Source organism: Lonchura striata, chromosome 11, assembly GCF_046129695.1.
Source record: "Lonchura striata isolate bLonStr1 chromosome 11, bLonStr1.mat, whole genome shotgun sequence".
Lineage (NCBI taxonomy): Eukaryota > Metazoa > Chordata > Aves > Passeriformes > Estrildidae > Lonchura > Lonchura striata.
Window position 1 is genome coordinate 2,214,413 of NC_134613.1, and position 21,479 is coordinate 2,235,891.

Below are 21,479 nucleotides of genomic sequence, written 5' to 3' on the forward strand. Positions count from 1 at the left end.
GCCCTACAGAAACCTGCCTGTGTGCAGGGCCCTGGCTGGGGCAGGCTCTGTGTGCAGCTGGGCAAGGGCAGCTCAGGAGAGCCCTGCTGGGCCCTGCAGAGGTGATGCTGCTGCTGCCCAGGGCTGAGGAGTGGCTGAAGGCCCTTTGGGAGGCTCCCAGCAGAGACACTGACCAGCCAAAGTCACAGTTCTGGAGTCTCTGGACATGTTTGAACATTCCTTTGATGATCCTGTGTGCTCCTTTCAACTCAGAATGTTCTGTGATTCTGGGATTACAATTCCTGTTCCGCTTCTCTCATCCCCCAGATCTTTTAAATCAAAAAGGAAAAAAACCCTCTCTGAACAGTGTTAGAACAGTAAAGGGAAAACCAGACTTTAATTGGAAGCTTTCAGGTGTCTCAGTGGGGATGAGGAAAAATCATACCCTGATTTCAGCCACTCATTAAGTATGAATAATTAGGTTATTTAACAGGAACATCCTATAGGGGATTCAGTTGCCCGTTACATACCCCTGGCCCAACCCATTGGAGTAGGTCCAAGGACTTCTTCGCCCAGCTTTTTCTTATCTCTGCTCACATTCAAAAACTGAAATGTTCTTCTTGTAGGTCCTCTTCCTAATAATAAGACTATACAGAATTTCTGGAATGCATTTAGATAATCAGCTTATTGTTCTACAATCTAAGGGAAAGTTAAGGAAACCTACTAAGGTTAATTACGGATTATAATTATGTTAACTATATAATAGTAGTTTAAAATAGTTATTTAAATTTTAATACAGTTAGGTAAGAATTATAGTTTTATAACTATATCATAGTAATTTACAGAACCATGAATATATGACAAATATAGGAAAAGCAAAAATATTCTTGTCACCACCCCAACATTCCCATCCTACTCCAAGCAGGAAATTGAAAACACTCTCAAGAAAGCTCCTGATCTTTACAGCAATCCCAGCCTTACCTTCTTTGGGAAGTGTCCTCTGGAGCTGTGCCCAGGCTGGTCTGGAGCTGGGAGCAGCCCTGCCCCAGCCAGCCCCTCTCAGCAGCAGCACCTGCCCTGCTCATGAAGCTCCTTCCCCCCACAGCTCCTGGCCAGCGCTGGGAGCAGCTCCAGGGCCGGCTGAGAGCTGTCCCTGGCAGGCAGCAGAGTCCCTGGCCCAGCACAGCGCCCTGGGCTGCAGGACCCTGCTCTGCAGGACAGCCCTGGGCACCCCTGGCTGCTCTGCACAGGAGATGAGCAGAGAATGCACTTACAGGGTCTGTGGGCATTGGCATGTTCCAGCTTTAGGAGATCTCTCCGGGAGCTGCAGCTGCATTGTCCTGCAGCCAGAGGTTCCTGTGCCAAGGGCTGGCAGTGATTCTGCCCCAGGCACTTCTCAGCCCCTTCCCAGCCCTGACTGATTGAAGCTCTCTGTGCCTCTGTGCTGTGCCCGGGCTGGCTGCAGGCAGTGCCCCAGCCCTGCTGGGCTGGGAGAAGAGCTGCTCAGCAAGAGAAATGTGCTTTTGAAGCTCTGCTTGGTTACCAGGATCACCCTCTGTGCCAGGAGCCCAGCCCAGCTCAGCAGCACAGACACAGCACCAGGACTTTAATGACCCTCTGGGGCTTTGTGCTCAGGCCCTGTCTTGGTTCGACAAGACAGGAGTCTGTAAAAGAGGGCAAAGCCTCCTGTGCAATGGAGAATGGCAAACCCCCCTCCCTCTGAATTACCAGGATCTTTAAATTAAAAGGCTCTCAGGCAAAGATATGGGAGTGGGAGTAACAATTCTTTACTAGGAGAAAACTAGACAACAATTTAAAAAAAGGCAAATGCAATCGGTACAAACAAAACCAGTGAAAGAAAAAGTCCAGAACCTGAGGGATGCCAGTATCAGTTCTGCTGGGACAATTGCTTCCCTTGCAATAGTTGATGAGTTGCAGCTGCAGTGGTGATCTTTAGAAGGGTATAGTTTTCCTCTGAAGATCTGGTGGCAGTGGGGCCGGTCTTCCTCTGTGCCGGGGTTGCCTCTGAGCTCCGCCGCCGTCGGCTCAGCGCGCGCCGGCTGCTTCGCTGCGAGTGCCGCCGAAGAGAGAGCGAGAGAGAGCTGCTTCTCTCGGAATCCCGCGAAGAGAGAGAGAGCTGCTTCTCCCGGAATCCCGCGAAGAGAGAGAGAGCTGCTTCTCTCGGAGTCCCGCCCAGAGAGCTGCCTCCTCTCCCCAAAAAGCTACCCCTTTAAACAACAATAGAGTGCTTGGCTTCCCCCCTCTGGGTGGGACCCCTCACGGTGTTACATTTACCAACCCTTCATTGAATCAGTCAATGGTGTATAAACAAACCATTGCCTCTACAGGGCAAAACCATTGTCTCTGAGAGAGATAACAAAAACCTGTCCAACCGGTTTTTCCTTCAACAGATAGCAAATGGAATACAAGCTTATCTTACAACCCAGGACATTATCCACCCCTTATTCTATTTCCATCTGCACACCATGAAATCTTACACCCAGTTCTCTCTTAAGACCAAGTTTCCCTGTGGTACACAGCGGGTCTCCCCATCTTCCTGCATTACCCACCAAGTGTAACCAGGTCCTTGAGCAAAGACAATCCCACGAATGGGTTGGTCTTTGCCTGAGGTGGGATTAATCCAAACAGTTTTCCCTAAAATACCTTTCATATGTACTACAGGGACCTTATCTCCATCTACTGCGTGTAAGGGTTCTGACTGAGCAGGGCCAGCTCGATTGACAGACCCCCGGGTGTTGACCATCCAGGTTGCTTTTGCCAGGTTAATTTCCCAGTTTCTAAATGTTCCCCCACCAAGTGCCTTCAGGGTAGTCTTAAGGAGTCCGTTGCACCGTTCAACTTTGCCGGCAGCTGGAGCATGATAGGGAATATGATATATCCATTCGATACCATGTTCTCTGGCCCAGGTGTTGATAAGGCTGTTCTTGAAATGGGTGCCATTGTCAGACTCAATTCTCTCAGGGGTGCCGTGTCTCCACAGGACTTGCTTTTCCAAGCCTAAGATGGTGTTCCGGGCAGTGGCATGAGGTACAGGGAAAGTCTCCAGCCATCCAGTGGTGGCTTCCACCATGGTCAACACGTAGCGCTTGCCTTGGCGTGTCTGGGGCAGTGTGATGTAGTCAATCTGCCAGGCCTCCCCATACTTGTACTTGGACCACCGCCCACCATACCATAGGGGCTTCACTCTCTTGGCCTGTTTGATGGCAGCACACGTCTCACAGTCATGGATAACCTGGGAAACACTGTCCATGGTTAGATCCACCCCTCGGTCTCGTGCCCACTTGTAGGTGGCATCTCTGCCCTGATGACCTGAGGCATCATGAGCCCATCGAGCCAGGAACAACTCCCCCTTATGGTGCCAATCTAAGTCTATCTTTGACACCTCTATTTTTGCTGCCTGATCTACCTGCTCGTTGTTTCGGTGCTCCTCATTAGCCCGACTTTTGGGGACATGGGCATCTACATGACGGACTTTCACCGTCAGCTTTTCCACCCGAGAGGCAATGTCTTTCCATATCAGCAGCCCAGATTGGCTTTCCTCTACGTTGCCAGTTGGCCTTCCTCCACCTTCCCAGCCAGCCCCACAGAGCATTGGCTACCATCCATGAATCAGTATAAAGGTAGAGCTTTGGCCACTTCTCCCTTTCAGCAATGTCCAGAGCCAGCTGAACGGCCTTGAGTTCGGCGAGTTGGCTCGATCCACCTTCTCCTTCGGTAGCTTGTGCAACTTGGCGTGTGGGGCTCCATACGGCTGCTTTCCACTTCCGGTTCATCCCTACGATGCGACAGGAACCGTCAGTGAAAAGAGCGTAGCAGGTCTCCTCTGCTGGTAGTTGGTTGTATGGTGGAGCTTCTTCAGCCCTTGCCACTTGTACCTGCTCCTCATCATCAGTGAGACCAAAGTTTTCACCTTCTGGCCAGTTCATAATTATCTCCAAAATCCCAGGGCGATTCAGGTTTCCAATACGGGCGCGTTGAGTGATGAGGGCAATCCATTTGCTCCATGTGGCGTCAGTGGCATGGTGGGTAGTAGGAACCTTTCCTTTAAACATCCACCCCAGCACCGGTAGTCGGGGTGCCAGGAGGAGTTGTGTTTCTGTGCCAATTACCTCCGAGGCGGCTTGAACTCCTTCAAAGGCAGCCAAGATTTCCTTCTCTGTGGGAGTGTAGTTGGCTTCAGACCCTCTGTAACTTTGGCTCCAGAATCCCAGTGGTCGGCCTCGAGTCTCCCCAGGCACTTTCTGCCAAAGGCTCCAAGACAACCCATGGTTCCCGGCTGCAGAGTAGAGCACATTCTTGACCTCTGGTCCCGTTCTGACTGGGCCAAGGGCTACAGCATGAGCGATCTCCTGCTTGATCTGGGTGAAGGCTTGTTGCTGCTCAGGGCCCCAGTGGAAATCATTCTTCTTTCGGGTAACCAGATAAAGAGGGCTCACAATCTGGCTATACTCAGGAATGTGCATTCTCCAGAAACCTATGGCACCTAGGAAAGCTTGTGTTTCCTTTTTGCTGGTTGGTGGGGACATAGCTGTGATCTTGTTGATGACCTCAGTGGGAATCTGGCGCCGTCCATCTTGCCATTTCACTCCCAGGAACTGGATCTCTTGGGCAGGTCCCTTGACTTTGCTCTTCTTGATGGCAAAGCCAGCTTCTAGTAGTATCTGGATGATCCTCTCACCTTTCTCAAACACTTCTGCCGCTGTGCTCCCCCACACAATGATGTCATCAATGTATTGCAGGTGTTCTGGAGCCTCACCCTTTTCTAGTGCAGCCTGGATCAGTCCATGGCAGATGGTGGGGCTGTGTTTCCACCCCTGGGGCAGTCGGTTCCAGGTGTACTGCACGCCCCTCCAGGTGAAAGCGAACTGAGGCCTGCATTCTGCTGCCAGAGGAATGGAGAAAAACGCATTAGCAATATCAATGGTGGCATACCACTTTGCTGCCTTGGACTCCAGCTCGTACTGGAGTTCCAGCATGTCCGGCACAGCAGCTCTCAGCGGTGGAGTCACTTCATTCAAGCCACAATAGTCCACAGTCAATCTCCATTCTCCATCAGACATGTGCACAGGCCAGATGGGGCTGTGGAAGGGTGAGTGGGCCTTACTGACCACCCCTTGGCTCTCCAGCTCACAGATCATTCTGTGGATGGGGATCACGGCATCCCGATTCGTTCAATACTGCCAGCCGTGCAGTGTCGAGGTGGCAATTGGCACTCGTTGCTCTTCCACCCTCAGGAGTCCTACTGCAGATGGGTTCCCTGACAGTCCAGGCAAGGTGTTCTACTGCTTAATGTCCTCTGCCTCTACAGCAGCTATGCCAAAAACCCGCCTGAGTCCCTTTGGGTCTCTGTAACAGCCGTTCTGGAGGAAGTCTATGCCCAGAACACACGGGGCCTCTGGGCCGGTCACAATGGATGTTTCTGCCGCTCCTTCCCAGCCAGGCTCACCTCGGCTCCCAACAGGGTCAATTGCTGCGATCCCCCCGTCACCCCAGCAATGGAAACAGGTTCTGCCCCACATGCCCCGATGGCATTGGGGTACACTGTGCATGAGTATCAGCTAAAGCTTCATATTTCTGTGGCTCTGATGTGCCAGGACATTGGATCCACAACATCCAAAGGTTATGGTTTTCCTGTGCCTCTCCCTGGCTAGAGACAGGGGCCCTCTAGCCCGGGTTATTATTTCTTTTCTAGGTATACATGGTGGAGGCAAGTTAAAGCGGATCTGACAGATCCTACTCGGCAGCTCGGGCATGGGAGGTTGAGGCTACCTTCACTTCACTGGAATTCCCTCGGTCAGTGCTTCCCTCCTTGAGCTGATACACCCACGCTGCCAGGACAGAAATGGGTTTCCCATCCCACCTTCCCATGTCTTCCCCATGGTCACGCAGAGAGAACTCCAGGCCAGCCCGTGGGGCGTACCCTCTCTCTCTGGCTGGGGAACGTTGGGCTCTGACTTTGGGGCCTATGACTCGCACTGGGGCAATGTGGGAACTGTTCCTCCTCACCTCCTCCCTCATCTCCCTCATCTCCTCTTTGAGTTCCTTGCCCACAGCAGAGCCATGAGCCTGCACTGGGCCATGGATCATACTCTCACAATTTCTCAGCTGCTGGCAGCAGAGCCCACTGTCTCTCGGCTGTTATCGGCATTAATCGTGGCAGTGAAGGTGGTGTACTGAGATGGCCCCAGCCTTGCCAGACTCCACAGCATTTGCCCTGTGCCCCTGACCTTGTTGGGGTCATTATCATGCTGTCCATCCCTCCCAAAGAGTATCTCCAATGCTGCCACTTCCCTCAGCTGTTGGATCCCTTCCTCAAGGGTTTCCCAGCATGTTCTATGCTGGTGCTCCTGCATTCTCTCCCTGTGGACAAACCTCTCTCTGGCACTCATTAAAATCCGCTCCCAGAGGGAAAGGGACCCTGGCTCCCTTACAAAAATCTGATTCATACCTGAGTCCTCAGTCAAGGGTCCCAAATTCCTTGCCTCACCACCATCCAGCTGGGCACCTGTACCCATGAGGTCTCAGTCTTGAAGTAGTCAGGTTGTATAAGCCTCACGTCTCCGTCGTACAATGTCCTTGTGCAGGTTACAGAGACTTTTGTACGTCAGGGACTCGGTGATGATCGCAACCTCTGGCTCCCCTGTGGGTTGTGAGGGCCTTCCCTTATCTGGGTGCTCTGATTCCATCTTAGACCTCCTTGTTTCTACAGGGGCGACTGCTGCTGGCTGTGGCTGCCTTTGTGGCTCAGCTGGAACCTGGACAGTTTTAACATCTGTGGGTTCCACTGCTGCCCCATCAGACTCTCCTTTTTCGAGGCAGGGGGAGGGCTTCTCACCAGCTGGGGAATGCACTCCTTCAGCATCTCCTGCATCTCCCTCAGCAGACCCCCACCCAGTCTGGGTGGTTCATATCTGGGGTGGCTGTGGGGCAGGGTCAGGCTCTGGGGCAGCAGCATCCCTGGTCTCTGGGGCCGTGTCAGGTTCTGGGCTGGGTGTCAGGGTGGTTATCCAGGTTAATCTTCCCTTGTCTCTCAGTGCCAAATAGAACAGGGCTAACAGCAACACAGCCCCTGTATGATATCATTGGTATTTGGAGTGGATCTGAGCCCTTCACAAACTGGTGGGGCAGACCCAAAGAGATGGTTAAAGGCTTGGGAGAAAATTTCCCCCGGTGTCATTTCCTCACAGTAGGTGCCATTATTAAAGTAACCCCAAAAGCACACAGTCAGTGTGTGACAGCTGTGAATCCATGTGCCTGCTTCCCAGAGGAAGTTAAAGATCCATGAATTCTTCCCCTTATTCACCCATAAAACAAACCGGAGAACAGCCACAGCAGCCTTGGCTGTAGGAGCCGTGTTTAGATCAGGGCCTGCAAATGGAGAAATGCAGCCACGGTTCCGTGCCACCCAAACCAGGGCAGGCTGGAGCACAGGGTGCCGCTGAACAAGGTTTCTGTAGCAGCACAAAAAAATTGGATTACTCAAGAACTGTTATTCCCTTTTTTGTTCCTGTGCCCTCGAGCCACACGTTGGGTGCCAAAATCTGTCTTGGTTTACAAAGACAGGAGTCTGCTAAGGAAGGCAGGAGCCTCCCTGAAATGGGGAAAAAAATAAATGTAGACCCCCTCCCTGTAAATTGCTATAAATTTGAATTTAAGGGGGGCTCTCAGGCAAAAATATGGGAGCAGGAATAACAGTTCTTTATGAGGGAAGAAAATAAAAAGATAAAATAAGCAATACAGTGAACCAACCTCTAACAGATGGCAATTGAATACATCTTGCCTTGCAATCTAGGACAACAACTTATTCAGCATGAATCACATCCATTTACCACATCCCCTTACCCCCAGATATTGCCCACCTGGGACAGACATCCCAAAACATTTTTAAAAAATTATGCATTCTATTTCATAATTAAAATGTAGTTATATTTTAATTAAATGAATTTAATAAATTAATTTTAGCTGAATAACAGTTTAAATTTTATTTTGCTTATGCATAAAAATATTATCCATTACTTTATTATTATTTTATTTTAATGCTTGTATAAAAAAAATCTCTATATGGGTTTTGCAACCAAGAAATCATTGGTCATTGGTTCTAGGTAACACAATTCCTTTCATTAATCCATTGACCACTATTGGCTATTGATTTTGCCCTCTTTATTCTAATTTTTGTTTATTATTTTTGTCATCATTATTTTACCATTTTCACAGACAGGGTGAAAGCGGCCACTTTGGGGCCCACGGAGACATTTCTGGGCACATTTGGGGCAGTTTTGTGTCTGGGGAGGGAATTCAGAGAGAACTTGAGGGTCTGGGGACCCCTGGGGGAGCCGGGCGGGCGCTTGGAGGGGCACTCAGGGATCCTGAGGGGCAGTTCGGGGTCCGGGGAGCACTCGGGGGTCCGGGGCCCTGGAGGTCAGCGAGGGGAATTTGGGGCCCTTCGGGGTCCGGGGAGCACTCGGGGGAGCTTGGGGAGATTTAACCAGGTTCCTCAGGGCGCAGGGCGCGGCAGGAATTTTAGGCGCGGAACTGTGTTCTGAGGGGTCTGGGGCCGCGGGGGATGAGAGGAGAGGAATTCCCAGAAGTGGCTGTACCGGGCACCTGTGGGGCTGGGAGCACTCAGGGGATCCGGGGACGCTTTTGGGGGGTCCCGAATGGGCGCTGAGGGCACTTGGGGGTCCCGGAGGGTCTGGGGGGCACTGACGGGAGAGATGGGGGCGGTACCGGGGTTCTGTGCAGCGCGGGGCATGACGGGCGTTGTAGTCCCGGCTTTAATGGGGCTCTATGGGGCTGCGGGGCATGACGGGAGTTGTATGCAAAAGAAAAGATGGCGCAGACTCCAGGCACCGCCCCCAAAGTCATGATCCCTGGCACTGATTGGAGGCAATGATGATGGGCGGGAGCCTCGGCCAATGGGAGGCGGCGGGGGCGGGACCAGCCCATTCAACCCTTCAAGACCCTCCCAGCACAGCCCAGTTCATCACCAGTACAGCCCAGTACAGCCCCAGTGCCCCTCCAGTCCCTCCCAGCACAGCCCAGTCCCTCCCAATACACCTGAGTTCATTCCCAGGCCCTCACAGTTCCTCCCAATGTCATCCCCAGTATGCCCCAGTGTTGCCCAATCTTCCCCACAATGTCCCTAGTTTGTCCCAGTATCCCCCAGTTTCACTCCCAGTTTCACTCCCAGTATGTCCCAGTGTGTCCCAGTGTACCCCCACAGTCCATCCCAGTCCACCCAGATTCCCCACCAGCATTCGTCATGTTCCCAGGCTGTCCCAGTCCTCCACAGCATCACTCCCACTGTGTCCCAGTGTCTCCCACAGCATTCCCAGTGTTCCCCAGTATGTCCCAGTCCTCTCCAGTGTTTCCAAGGACAGTTTAATTTCTCAGGGCTGCCATGGCAGCCAAACCCAGCAGTGGGGTCAGTGCAGTGCCCATGGCCACAGCCCCTTGCAGTGCCCAGTGCAGCTGGGGCTGATGATCCACCCTCACAGCTGGCCCAAGCCCGGTCTGGATGGTTTTGGTGGCACCTTGGGCTGGCACACACCTGAGGAGGGTGTCTGTTTTCATGGGGAAACTCAGGGGTTTTAGATTGCTCCAAACATAGAAAAAGGGAAAGCCCCTCTTAGGCTGGGTGCAGCCAGCTCTGCAGGCACAGCAGGTCCCAGGTGAGTGAGGACAGACAGGATGGGCTGGGGCAATGTGGAGCAAGGTTGTCCACGCTGGGCCAGAGCTCAGGGCACAGCTTCTCTGAGGAGGCCAGAGCTCCTGAGGAGAGACCCTGGCTCAATATCAATCACAGAATGCTGCAATCGCCTCTGATCTAAAGAGAAATGTAATAAAATACACCCTTTAAAACAGGAATGTGTATTTCTTACAAGCACTTTGAAATCTTACTCCACAACTGGAATAAGAAAACTTTAATGACCCTCTCAGGGCTTTGGTGTTGTTTACATCAGACTCAGTCCCTGAGAGTGTCTTCAAAAAACTTCTCAAGAACTCAAAGTTAAATTAAAACTCTGAAGTTTCTTGAAGTTTTAATCAGTCCCACTGAGGGACACGACTGAGAAAGTGTCCCCAGGTTCCAGTCAGAGCAGAACACTGGAGGCACTGATGACAGCTGGGGACAAGCAAGGGAAAGGTGTCTCTGGTGCTGAGCAAACCTGGATGTGTTTCAGGAATGCAAAGGGCCCAGGCCTGAGCCCCAGCCCCTGGCAAGGCAGATCCTGTCCCTCCCTCATTGCTCAGGGCTCTTCCCGGGATGGGCACTGGCATGTGGGGATGTGCAGTGCCAAGGGCAGGACCATGGGGTGGCCCCTGCCAGGCTGCTGAGCAGGGACAAGGAGGCACTGAGGCCCCAGGGCTGCAAGGGTCACTTGTCCCCTGGTGGCCTCAGGCCCAGGGCCAGCAGCCATGGCCAAAGGGCTGCACAGGTTGGCTCTGTCAGGGCCTTGCAGCTGCTGCACATCCCTGAGCCCTCTGCAGCCCAGGCTGTCCCACGGTGTCCCTGCCCTGCGCCTCTGTCCCTGCAGGCTGTCGTCACCCCCGGCTGCCCCACCTCGCTGGCCCTTCCTTTGCTGGCAGCTCTGCCTCCTGCTGCCCCTGCCTGGCCACACAAAGCCTTGGGCTGATACCCAAAGGGTTAATTCCATTTTTACCATTCCTGGGAACTTTTAACACAGGAACAAGGCGAGCAGGAGCTGCTTTTCCCGCAAGGACAGTTGGAAGTGTAGAAGACATCTGGCTCAAGAATGCAGTGATAGAAAAAGCAAGGACTGACCCTGAGAACTTCGGGTGGGTTTTATGGAAATGGGTAAATTGCAATAACATTTAGTGACTCTGTCTAAGCAGCACACTGGTAGAGTTACATGTACACATAAGGTTAGGAGTTATCCCTCACTAGACCTCAGGCCTGAATAAATGATACCCTCTTAAATAGTAAATTAGTGTTAAGGAGTCTTGTTCTGATATTTCAGAGATTTGGTGGCCATGGGGCCTCACAGAACCCAGGAGTCAGCTGTGACTCTGTGCAAACTCATGGAACGAAGGGTCCATGGTGACACAGCGGAACCCCATGGAGCCAAAATCCATTTTGGCACACTGGGGCCACATTGAACCAATGGTCCATTGTGATACCACGGATCCAAGGAGACCATTGTGACCCTGAGAAACCTCTTGGAACCAAGGGGCCATTCTGACACATCAAGGCCTTGTGGAACCACAGGTCCATTGTGACACTGCAAGGTTACACGGAACCAAGGTGGCCATGGAACCAAGGTTCTGCCATGGAACCTCATGGAACAAAGGGACCATGGTGACACTGTGGAACCAGGGAGACTGTTTTTGGCAGTAGGAAAGCTCATGGAACCCCAAGTCCATTGTGACACAGCGAGGCCTCATGGACCCAAAGGACCATTGTTAAACTGTGTGGCCTCATGGAACCATGAGCCATTGTGACACAGCGTGGCACCTCGTGGAGCCAAGAGTCCATTGTGACACTGTGGGGCCCTGTGGAACCAAGGGGAGCACAGTGACTTTGTGGGGCCTCATGGAACAATGAAAACTGTTCTGACACTTTGGGACCCACTGGAACCAGGGGTCCATTAGAGCATGGCAGGGCCTCATGGAATCAAGGGGACTGCAGTGAACACTGTGGGTCTCCATGGGATGAAGGGTCCAATGGAACCATTGTGTCACCATTGTGTCACCATGGTGTCACTCTGGGGCATCCTGGAACCAAAGGTCCATTGTGACCCAGCAGGGGCTCATGGAACCATGGAGACCATTTCTACATTTGAGGCCTTGTGAAACCAAAGGGCCTCTGTGGCACTTCAGAGCCTCGTGGGGCCAAGGGGACCATCGTGACACTGTGGGGATCAGTGACACCAATGGTCTGTTGTCACACTGCCAGGCCTTAGGTGTGGGTGCTCTGCTTGTTTTTTCTACCTGTGTCGTGGTCAGGATTGAAGGTACTTGAGAGGATAGTTCGTGTTCAAACTCAGGTGCTTCTTGTTTCTCATCAGTGTTGCAGCCTCACAACTGTGAGTTCTGCAGTCTTTCATTAGCAAGTCACAAAACGGCCAAATATCTCTTGTTAGAAGGTCTTTTAAAACTGCCCAACCAAGGAATGACACCTAAATTATTTTCCCTTTTAACCCAATAACTGATCCCTCGAAGCCAGCAGTGAGGACTTTTCTGTCCAATCACAAAATATCACCCAAACCCATGAAGAAGGAGGTAAGAAGAAGGTAAATAAGAAGAACCTGTCTCCACCCTAAAACCACAAACACTGCTGTCCTTCCCAGGAGCTGTTCTTCAGCTGCCTCGGGAGACCCTTTGGCCTCTGGACCCACACTCTGGCTCCATTATTAGCACTGCTGGATCCAAACCCTTTATCTCCACCAACAGCAGTGATTTGAGGTGGATCTCCTTTTTTCCCAATTGTTTTAAACACTGACAATATCAATAATTGTGCTACCCTGTCATGGGTTTGGATAATCCAATCTTGTTCACTATTGTTTAACCAAATTACTTCAATTTCTCCTTGATAATCTGCATCAGTTCCTCCTCCCATGGCGCGGGGAGGCGGGCGCTGCCGAGGGGAGCCGCGCGCTGATTGGTCGGTCCGGCACGGGGCGCGCCACTATTGGCTGGGGAGCCGGCGCGAGGCGGAGGCGGGAAACTGTGAGGGGAGCGCGGCTGAGGAGGAGCTGAGGGGGGGCCGGGGGGAGCTGGGGGGGTTTGGGGCGGGTCTGGGGAGAAATTGGGGATTTTGGGGGGATTGACGGGAAATAGGGAGTGTGCGGTGGGTTTGGGGGCAATGCGGGGGTCTGAGGGGGCTTTGGTGGGTCTGAGGGGGTTTAGGGAGCTCAGGGGGGAGCTTGAGAGGGTCTGGAGCGTTCTCAGGTGGGTGTAGGGGGAACTGAGGGGAATTGGATTGTGAGAGGAGCTGGGAGGTTCCCGGCAGCGCCGGGAGAGCCCAAAGCCCCGCGGCAGTGCCGCATCCCGGCCGGAGCTGCCCCGGGAGCCCCGCGGGGCCGGGGCCGGGGCCGGGATGCGCCGTCCCAGCGGATCCAGCGCGCCCGGCCGGGCTCGGCCAGCGCGGCCCAGGGCAGGGAGCGCTGGTGGGGCGGGAGCGGGAGCGGAGCGCGAACGGGACCAGCGCAGAGCCAAGGGGGGAGAGGCCCCGGCCCCACAGAGAGCGGGGCCGGAGCGCGGGGCCGGGCGGGGATGGCTCGGCGATTGTTCCGGGCGATTCGGGCACTCGCAGCGATCTGGGCGGGATTCTTGGGCTGCTCCTGGGAGGTTTGGCTGGGATTTTGAGGGAAGTTTTCGTGGGGATTTTTTGGGTGCATTTCCTCGGGCTTTGGGTGGGATGTGAAGGGACTTGGGGGCATTTTTCGTGGGATTTGAGAGGGGATTGGTGGGATTTTGGTACGGATTTTTGGAGTGGATTTGGAGTGGATTTTGGGGGTTTTTTGGGGAAATTTCGGTGGGATATTTTGGGTGATTTGGTGGGATTTTTTTGTGTGGATTTTGTGTGATTGGGGGATTTTTGGGGGCATTTTTGTACAGTGTTTTCTTTGTGGATTCTGTGGGATTTTCATGGGAAATAAGTGGGACTTTTTGAGGGATTTTTCTGTGGCATTTATGGGGCTATTGGGGCAATTTTCATGGGAATTTTGAGGGATTTCTGTGAGCCTTGAGGTGATATTTGTGGGAATTTTTGGGGTGAGTTTTGTGGGCTTTTGGGTGGAATTTTTGTGGAAATTTTCCTGGGATTTTGTGTGGATTTTCTGGCATTTTCAAGGATCCTATGGTGGAATTTTTATGGGATTTTAATGGTATTTTTGGTGGGATTTTTTTTTTTTTTGTGTAGATTTTGAGTGATTTTTTTTATTATTATTTCGGTGGGGTCTTGGGGTATTCTTAAGGGAGATTTTTGCTGGATTTGGGGTGTTTTTTTTGGGATTTTTATGGGATTTTGGCGATATTTTTGTGGGGGATTTTTGGGGAGATTTTTGTGAGTTTTTTATTATTATTATTTTGGTGGGGTATTTTGTGGTTTTTCTCAGGATTTTGTTGGGATTTTGGTGTTTTCTCTTGTGATTTTGGGCAGATTTTGTGTTGCGTATCCAGAGTGACTTTGGGCAGCTTTGGTGCAGCTTTTGGGGTTTGTCTCCCATTTCCCCCAGCTGTGGCAAAGCCCCGAAGCACATCCTGTTCCTGCCCAGCTCCCTGAGCAGCCCCAGGAGCTGATGCTCCCCCTGCTCCTCAGCCAGGGAGATCTGGGGCAATCCCGGCATTCCAGCATTCCGGCCAGGCTTTGGGGCACTGTGGGATTTTGGGGCTTGGGGGGTGAGAGGCTGAGGGGGCTTGGGGCTGGATTTTTTTTGGACAATATTGGAATTTTGGGGGGGAATGTCTGGATTTTTAGGAGGAAATTTCTGAGTTTTTTGAGGAAAATAACAAATTTGAGTGGGAGGAAATTCTGGACTTCTTAGGGAGGAAATGTTTGGAGTTTTGGTGGGAAATTTCTGGATTTTTGGGGATGAATTTCTGGATTTTTTAGGGGGGAATTTCTGAATTTTTTTGGTGGGGGAGTTTCTGGTTTTTTGGGGAGGGATTTTTGGATTTTTTTGAGGGGGAATTTCTGGATTTTTTGGGAGTGTTTCTGTATTGTTTGGAAATTATTCCGGATGGGGAACAGGGTTGGGTTTGGATTTGGGGAGAAATGTTTCTGGATTTTCTGGGTAAATTTCCTAGTTTTTTGAGAATATTTCAGGAGTTTTTTGAGGAATATTTCTGGATTTCTTTGGGGAACATTTCTGAATTTCTGGGGGAAATGTTTAGGATTTTTTTTTTTTTTTTTTGAGCATTTCTTGATTTTGGGGGATATTCCCGGGTGTCTGGGGAACATTCCTGGGTGTCTGGGGAACATTCCCGGGGTGTATGGGGGAGGTTCCCGGGGTGTCTGGGGGAGGTTCCCAGGTGTCTGGGGAAGGTTCCCGGGTGTCTGGGGAACATTCCTGGGTGTCTGGGGAACATTCCCGGGTGTCTGGGGAAGGTTCCCGGGTGTCTGGGGAACATTCCTGGGTGTCTGGGGAAGGTTCCCGGGTGTCTGGGGAACATTCCCAGGTGTCTGGGGAAGGCTCCAGGGTGTCTGGGGAACATTCCCGGCTGTCTGGGGAACGTTCCCGGGTGTCTGGGGAAGGTTCCCGGGTGTCTGGGGAACATTCCTGGGTGTCTGGGGAAGGTTCCCGGGTGTCTGGGGAAGGTTCCCGGGTGTCTGGGGAAGGTTCCCGGGTGTCTGGGGAAGGCTCCCGGGTGTTCTGGGCTCTCCTGGCCCCGTTCCCATCCCAGGTTCCCGGGGTTCCAGGAGCTGCGCTGGTGCCCGGGCGCCGCGACATCGCCTCGCTGCAGTTGGACACCGAGGTGCAGGCGGGCGCCGCCCGCGAGGCCCTGCAGGGCTCCAGCATCACCCAGAGCCACCCATGGAGATCTCCTTCGCCAAAAAGTGACCCAGAACACCCCAAACCCCACCAAAATAACCCCAACCCCCCCCAAAATGGGCCTGAAATACCCCTCAAAAACTGCCTCAAACCCACCACTAAATAACCAAAATCTGCCCCCAAACACCCCAAATCCCTCCAAACCACCCTGTAATCTCAGAGGAATGCCTTGAAATCCCTCCAAACCACCCTGAAATTCTTCAAAGCTGCACCTGAATGCCATAAATCTGCCCCAAAACACCTCAAATGCCTTCAAGCTGCCCCAAAATCCCATGGAAACACCCTGCAGTCCCTCCAGACCACCTAAAAATCTCATAGAAATACCCTGAAATCCCTCAAAGCACCCCAAAATCCCATAGAAACCCCTGAAATCCCATAAAAGTGCTCCCAAATCCCATAGAAACACCCAAAAATCCCTCAAAACCACCCCTAAACACCCTAAATCCCATAAAACTGCACCCAAATCCCATAGACCTCCCACCAAATCCCAAGAAAATACTCCAAAATCTCAGAAAACTGCCCCAAAAATGGTCCTGACCCTGCCCCAAACCCCCTGCACGCCCCCACTCCCCCAGGTAAGTTCAGCTCAGCCCAGCCCAAATCCTCCCTTTTTTATCCTAAATCCTTTTTTGTCCTACATCCTCCTTTTCTATCCCAAATCCTCATTTTTTTTATTCCAAATCCTCCTTTTTTAACCCCAAAATCACTTTTAATCCCTAATGTCTTTTTGACCCTAAATCCTTCTTTTCCCAACCTAAATCCTCCTTTTCCCATGACAAATTCTCCTTTTTTCTCCCCACATCCTTTGTCTGTCCCCAAATCCCTTTTCCAATACCAAAATCACTCTTTTCCACCCCAATTCCCCGCCTTGTTCCCCTTTCCACATCCCAAATCCCCTTTTCCCATCCCAAATCCTTCCCTGTCCACCATAAATCCCCTTTTCCCACGCAGGATCTTTCCCCATCCTGAATCCCCCAATTCCCACCCATTCCCCTTTTTTTCCCGGTGTTGTACCCAGGGTCTTTCTGCAGACATTGCACCTGGAGCTGCCCCAAATAACCCCAAACCAACCCCAAATAACCCCAAACAAACCCCAAAAAACCCCAAACAAACTCCAAATAACCCCAAACAAACCCCAAATAACCCCAAACAAACCCCACTGTGTCCCCCAGGACTGGAGTGGATATGGGGGGGTCATGACCCGAAACTTTGGGGACTGGGAGGATTGATCCTAAAATTTGGGGTTTAGGGGGGTTTGACACCTTGGGGTTTGGGAGTTTTTGACCCCAAACTTTGGGAACTGGGGAAGTTCAACACCCCAGGCTTTGGGATTTTGCGGTTTTTTTCCCATGATTTGGGGATCAGGGGGTTTCACCCCCAAACGTTGGGATCAGGGTGATTGGACAACCCAGGTGTTTCAACCCCCAGGATTTGGGGTTTGGGGGTTTAGACCCAAAAATTTGGAAACTGGGGGGATTGACCAACTGATTTTGGGGGATTTAACCCCAAAGTGGGGGAGATCAGGGGGATTTGACACCCCAGGGTTTGGGATTGAGGAGGTTGACCCCAAAGTTTGGGAATTGAGGGGTTTCACCCCAAACTTTGGAGAGGAGGAGGGTTGGACAACCCAGGTATTTCAAACCCCAGGAGTCGGGGATTGGGGGTTTTAACCCCAAACTTTGGGGGCTGGGGGTGTTTGACACATCAGGATTTGGGATTTGGTGGTATTTGACCCCAGACTTTGGGAATTGGGGGTGTTGGACACCCCAAATATTTTGAACCCCAGGATTATGGGTCAGGAGGGTTTAACACCAACGTTTGGGATTTTGGGAGTGTTTGATACCCCAGGATCTGGGATTTGGGGGGTTTGATCCTAAAATTTGGGGTTTGGGGCAGGGGGGAGGTTGACATCCCAGAGTTTGGGTTTGGGGCTGTTTGACCTCCCCCCTCCCAGTGTTGGGATTTGGGGTGTTTGACCCCAGTGTTTGACCCCCCGGGTTTGGGGTCGGGGTTGGGATAGGAGCCATTCCCTGGAAACAGCGGTGGGATTGGGATCGAGAACAGGAACGGGAATGGGATCGGGATCCGGAGTGGGAGTGTAATGGGGTTGGGAATGAGATCGGGATCGGGAACTGGCCCGGGAACGGGAACAGAAATGGGAATGGGATCGGGAACAGGATCAGGGAACGGGATTGGGATCGGGAAGGGGAGAGACCCTGACTCAATAATGGAGCCCACCCCCAGGGAGCGATCCTGCCCCAGTCCCGGAATGGACCCATCCCCTCAATCCCGGACCCCTCCCCAATCCCAGCCCCTCCGCAGCCGCTGACCGGACCCTCCCTCAATCCCAGCCCGCCCCAATCCGGATCGGAGCCATTCCCGGACCGGACCCTTCAATCCCTTTTTGGGGCGGCTCCTGCCGCTTCCAGCCCATTTTTGGGGCTTCCAAGCGGCTCCGGGGACCCTCCCCATTTTGGGGGTGTTGGGGTGGCCCCAAGGCCGCCCCGGGGGCCGAGGGGGGATGGAAACCCCCAAACCCGGGGGGCTCCTGGGGGTCCCCAGTTCCTCCCGGCCCCGCCCCGAAGCAGATCCTGGCCAATCAGAGCGCGCGGCGTTGATGACGATTCAGTTCCCAGGCAGGAACTCGGCGCTGGTCCCGCCTGGCGATTTTCAGCCAATCAGCGCCCGGGACGGCTCTGACTCATCAGTTGCCAGGCAGAGCCCAGCGCCTCTAACAGCACGAGCCAATCTAAACATACAATCGAACACACCTGAGTAAAACAATTCATACTACAAATATACTAAACACGAAACCAAACACCACTATAATGTCTCATACAATTTAACCAAACAATTAAACTTTAAAAACACCCTTAAACACTCTAAAAAAATTTAAATAGTTTTAAAAAATATAATTGCAGATGGGTGGTTTTATATGAATGTTGGTTTTTGGATTGTTTGGGCCAGCTGATTTTAAAAAAATGATTTTTATAGGAATTTAATCAGCTGAGAAGGAGCCACTCTACAAACAGAACTGACTGAAAATGAAGGGGACATAAATCAGTAACTCTGAAAGTTTTCTTTGCTATCAAATACATCCCACCACTCCAAACTGGGATCCCACTTCTCCCAATCTCCTCCCAACCCCATCTCACCCTGGCAGCTGTGGAATCAAGTGAGCTTTCTGTGGGATTGAGTTTTTTTGAGGTCAGAACATGCAATTTGAGGTGGGATTGTGCCTTTATAGGTAAAAATTCAGTTGTTTTTAGTGGGATTGAGTGGTTTTGTGGTGACAAATTCATCCCTCTTGGCTTTTGGAGTGCAAAGAGATGGAGAACACTGCCCAAAATTCCCCCAGAACCCACAAATTCTCCAGAAGTTGAGTTCATGGTGTCCAGGGAGCGTGCAGCTGCGGGTGCCAGGAACAAATGAGATGGGGCTTGGTTTCACAAAGCTCCAGAATCCATTTCTTACCCCCAAAAGACAGGGCAAAGGCAGGGCTGTAGGGTTTTTAGAGAACCTGGCAGAGGGGCAGGGCAAGGGAGAAGCCTGTGAAGAGCAGGTTTGGCATCCACCTGGACCTGAAGAGACCAACCCAAGCACCTGCAGCAGCGTGTGTTACCCCCCTTTGGACAGAGGGGTGAGCAGAACCATCTCTGTCCATCTGTGAGCCCCAAAGCTCTCTGTGGGAGCTGTGAATTAAAAGGCCTTTACACACTCACTTTTCACATCTTCCCTGTCTGCTGTGTTTCAACTCTTGGCAAGATTTGCCTCCTGCTTACTGGGAGCTGCTGTGGCCCAGGGCCAGCACAGAGCTGGGCTGGGTGGGCCAGGCAGAGTGGTGGAGAGTCTTGGCTGATCTTGGTGTGTGCCAGGCCTCAGAAAAGGCTTGGAAGGTTTGCCTGCCAAGGTGTCCTGCTCACTGGCTCTCCCTGTGCATCTTGGAGAGCACAAGGTAGGCATTTCTGGCAGCTGGGCATCAGCAGGCCTTCCAATGGGGGCGTGTTGTGGAGCGAGCCCAGCTGAGGTACCCTGAGAGGAGCCCAGGGCTCCTCGCTCCTCTCTGCTGGCCCGTGAGCGTCTGTCTGCTCTCGGGATGGCCCTGGCTGTGTCAGGGCTGCTGCCTGGACACGAGACAGCCGGTCCTGTCCCGCTGGGTCCCAGCAGTGCCTGGCAGCCGTCCTGCATCCACGTCAGGATGCTGGCCAAGAGAGGCCCTGGGAGCTGAGGCAGCTGATTTTAAGCTTTTGCAGGTGCCAACAGGTCAAGGCCAACAGTGTTCCCTCAGGATACAGCATTCCTGAGGGGCTTCCCCAGAGGTGCCTGATGCCACCCACTCCTTGTGGCAGCAGTTGCTTTCCTGTGGAAGGTTCTACCTTCCCCAAGAGCACAGAGGGAGCTGGAGAAAGAGCTTGCCAGGCTGCTCTCCATCCTTTACCAGGAGCCCTGGGTGAGCGGAGTAGTCCCAGCTGAGCGCAGATGTGCCAATGGAAGAGCCGTGCCAATGGAAGGCTCGGTGGGAAGGATGATCCAGGATCCATAGGCCTGGCAGCCTGAGCTTGCTGCCGGGGAAGGCCTTGGAGCAGATCCTCCTGAGTGCCATCCCATGGCATATCAGGGAACCAGGGCATCTGTGGGAGGGTGGGACAGGGACAGGGACAGGGACAGTGACAGGGACCGGGACAGGGACAGGGACAGCTGGGGGTCCTGGCGGGATGTTGAGGGCTTCTGTGTGGTGTTTGCAGGCTGTTGGTGTTGAAGGTGTGTTGGAGAATGAGTTGTCTGGGAGGTGAGAGGTCTAGGCTGGAATTTGAGTCTGTTTGAAGGCAGCATCTGTGGTTTGGCACAGCTTTGCTTATAGGGCCCAGAAAGAATATCTGTGACTGCTTTTGTTCATGGTCCTGATTCTGCTGCAGGGAACAAGAGGGGAGAGCTGTACTCTAATGGCCACTTAGATCTCTATCCCGGGGCAGGGTTAACCATTTTGCCATCTACTCATTGTTGCCAGCAGTTGCTCCAGGTGTTCCTGCCAACAGCCCCTGCAGGCAGGAGCACAGCCCCCAGTGCCCCTGGGCTTTGGCTCCCTCTGGCACAGAAGCCCCCGGGTGCAAAGGTCTCTGGGGCAGGAGATGGCACCAGCCCTGCCAGGGCTTCGGGGGTGGCAGGTCTGCTTGGGCAGGGACTGCCTCACCTGCTGGTGCCAGCGCTCCCCGGGCCCCAGGGCTCAGAGCAGCATTCCTGCCCTGGCCCACAGTTCCTTGTCTGTGTCACACTTGCGGGTTTGGGATGGCCACGAGCCGGGATGTGTCCCGAGGAGGCCGTGGCAGCTTCTGTGGAAGACCCTGTGCCCTTCCCAGCGCGGCTGCGTCGGCAGCCCTGGGGGCTCCTTCTGCTGCCCTGAGCCTGCAGAGCAGGGCAGCGTTTGCTGATGGTCTGAGCCCTTCCTAAAGATCCTGCTGGGCTGTCTCAGACACTTGAGGCCAGGGATTCCTTCCAACCTGGACCACTTTGGGTGGGCAGGGGGCAGCCCCAGTGCAGGGGCAGTATTTCCAAGGGCCCTTTGTGACACATGCAGCATGGAATGGAGCCCGGTGTCCAAGGGCCCTTGCTGACATGGTGCAGCATGGAATGGAGCTGGGTTTCCAAGGGCCCTTTGTGACACATGCTGGCATAGGAGCTGGAAGTGGCAAGAGCACGCCACAGTGCTCGGAGCAGGTGAAGGGACAGGACGGGACAGAGCAGTGCTGTGAGGAGCCCCCGCACAGCGCGCTCGTTCCTGTCCGACCCAGAGCTTTTCTGAGGCATTATTCCTGCAGCTGACCTCGAGGCCAGACCACAGGACTCAGTAACCTGCGGCCTTCCGAGACTTCAATTCTGCAGGTGCCCTTGAGGGCAGAGCGTGGGACTTGGTACCCCAGAGTTTTCCAAGGCATCTCTCCTGAGGGTAGCCAGAAATCCAGTCAG

General features: G+C 52.9%; 1 protein-coding gene across 1 annotated transcript in view; it reads right to left on the reverse strand.

Annotated features, from left to right (window-relative positions):
• The window catches only part of LOC144246964 (uncharacterized), a 418,663-nt gene that overhangs the window by 18,512 nt on the left and 378,672 nt on the right, over nt 1–21,479 (reverse strand). The window lies entirely within an intron of this gene.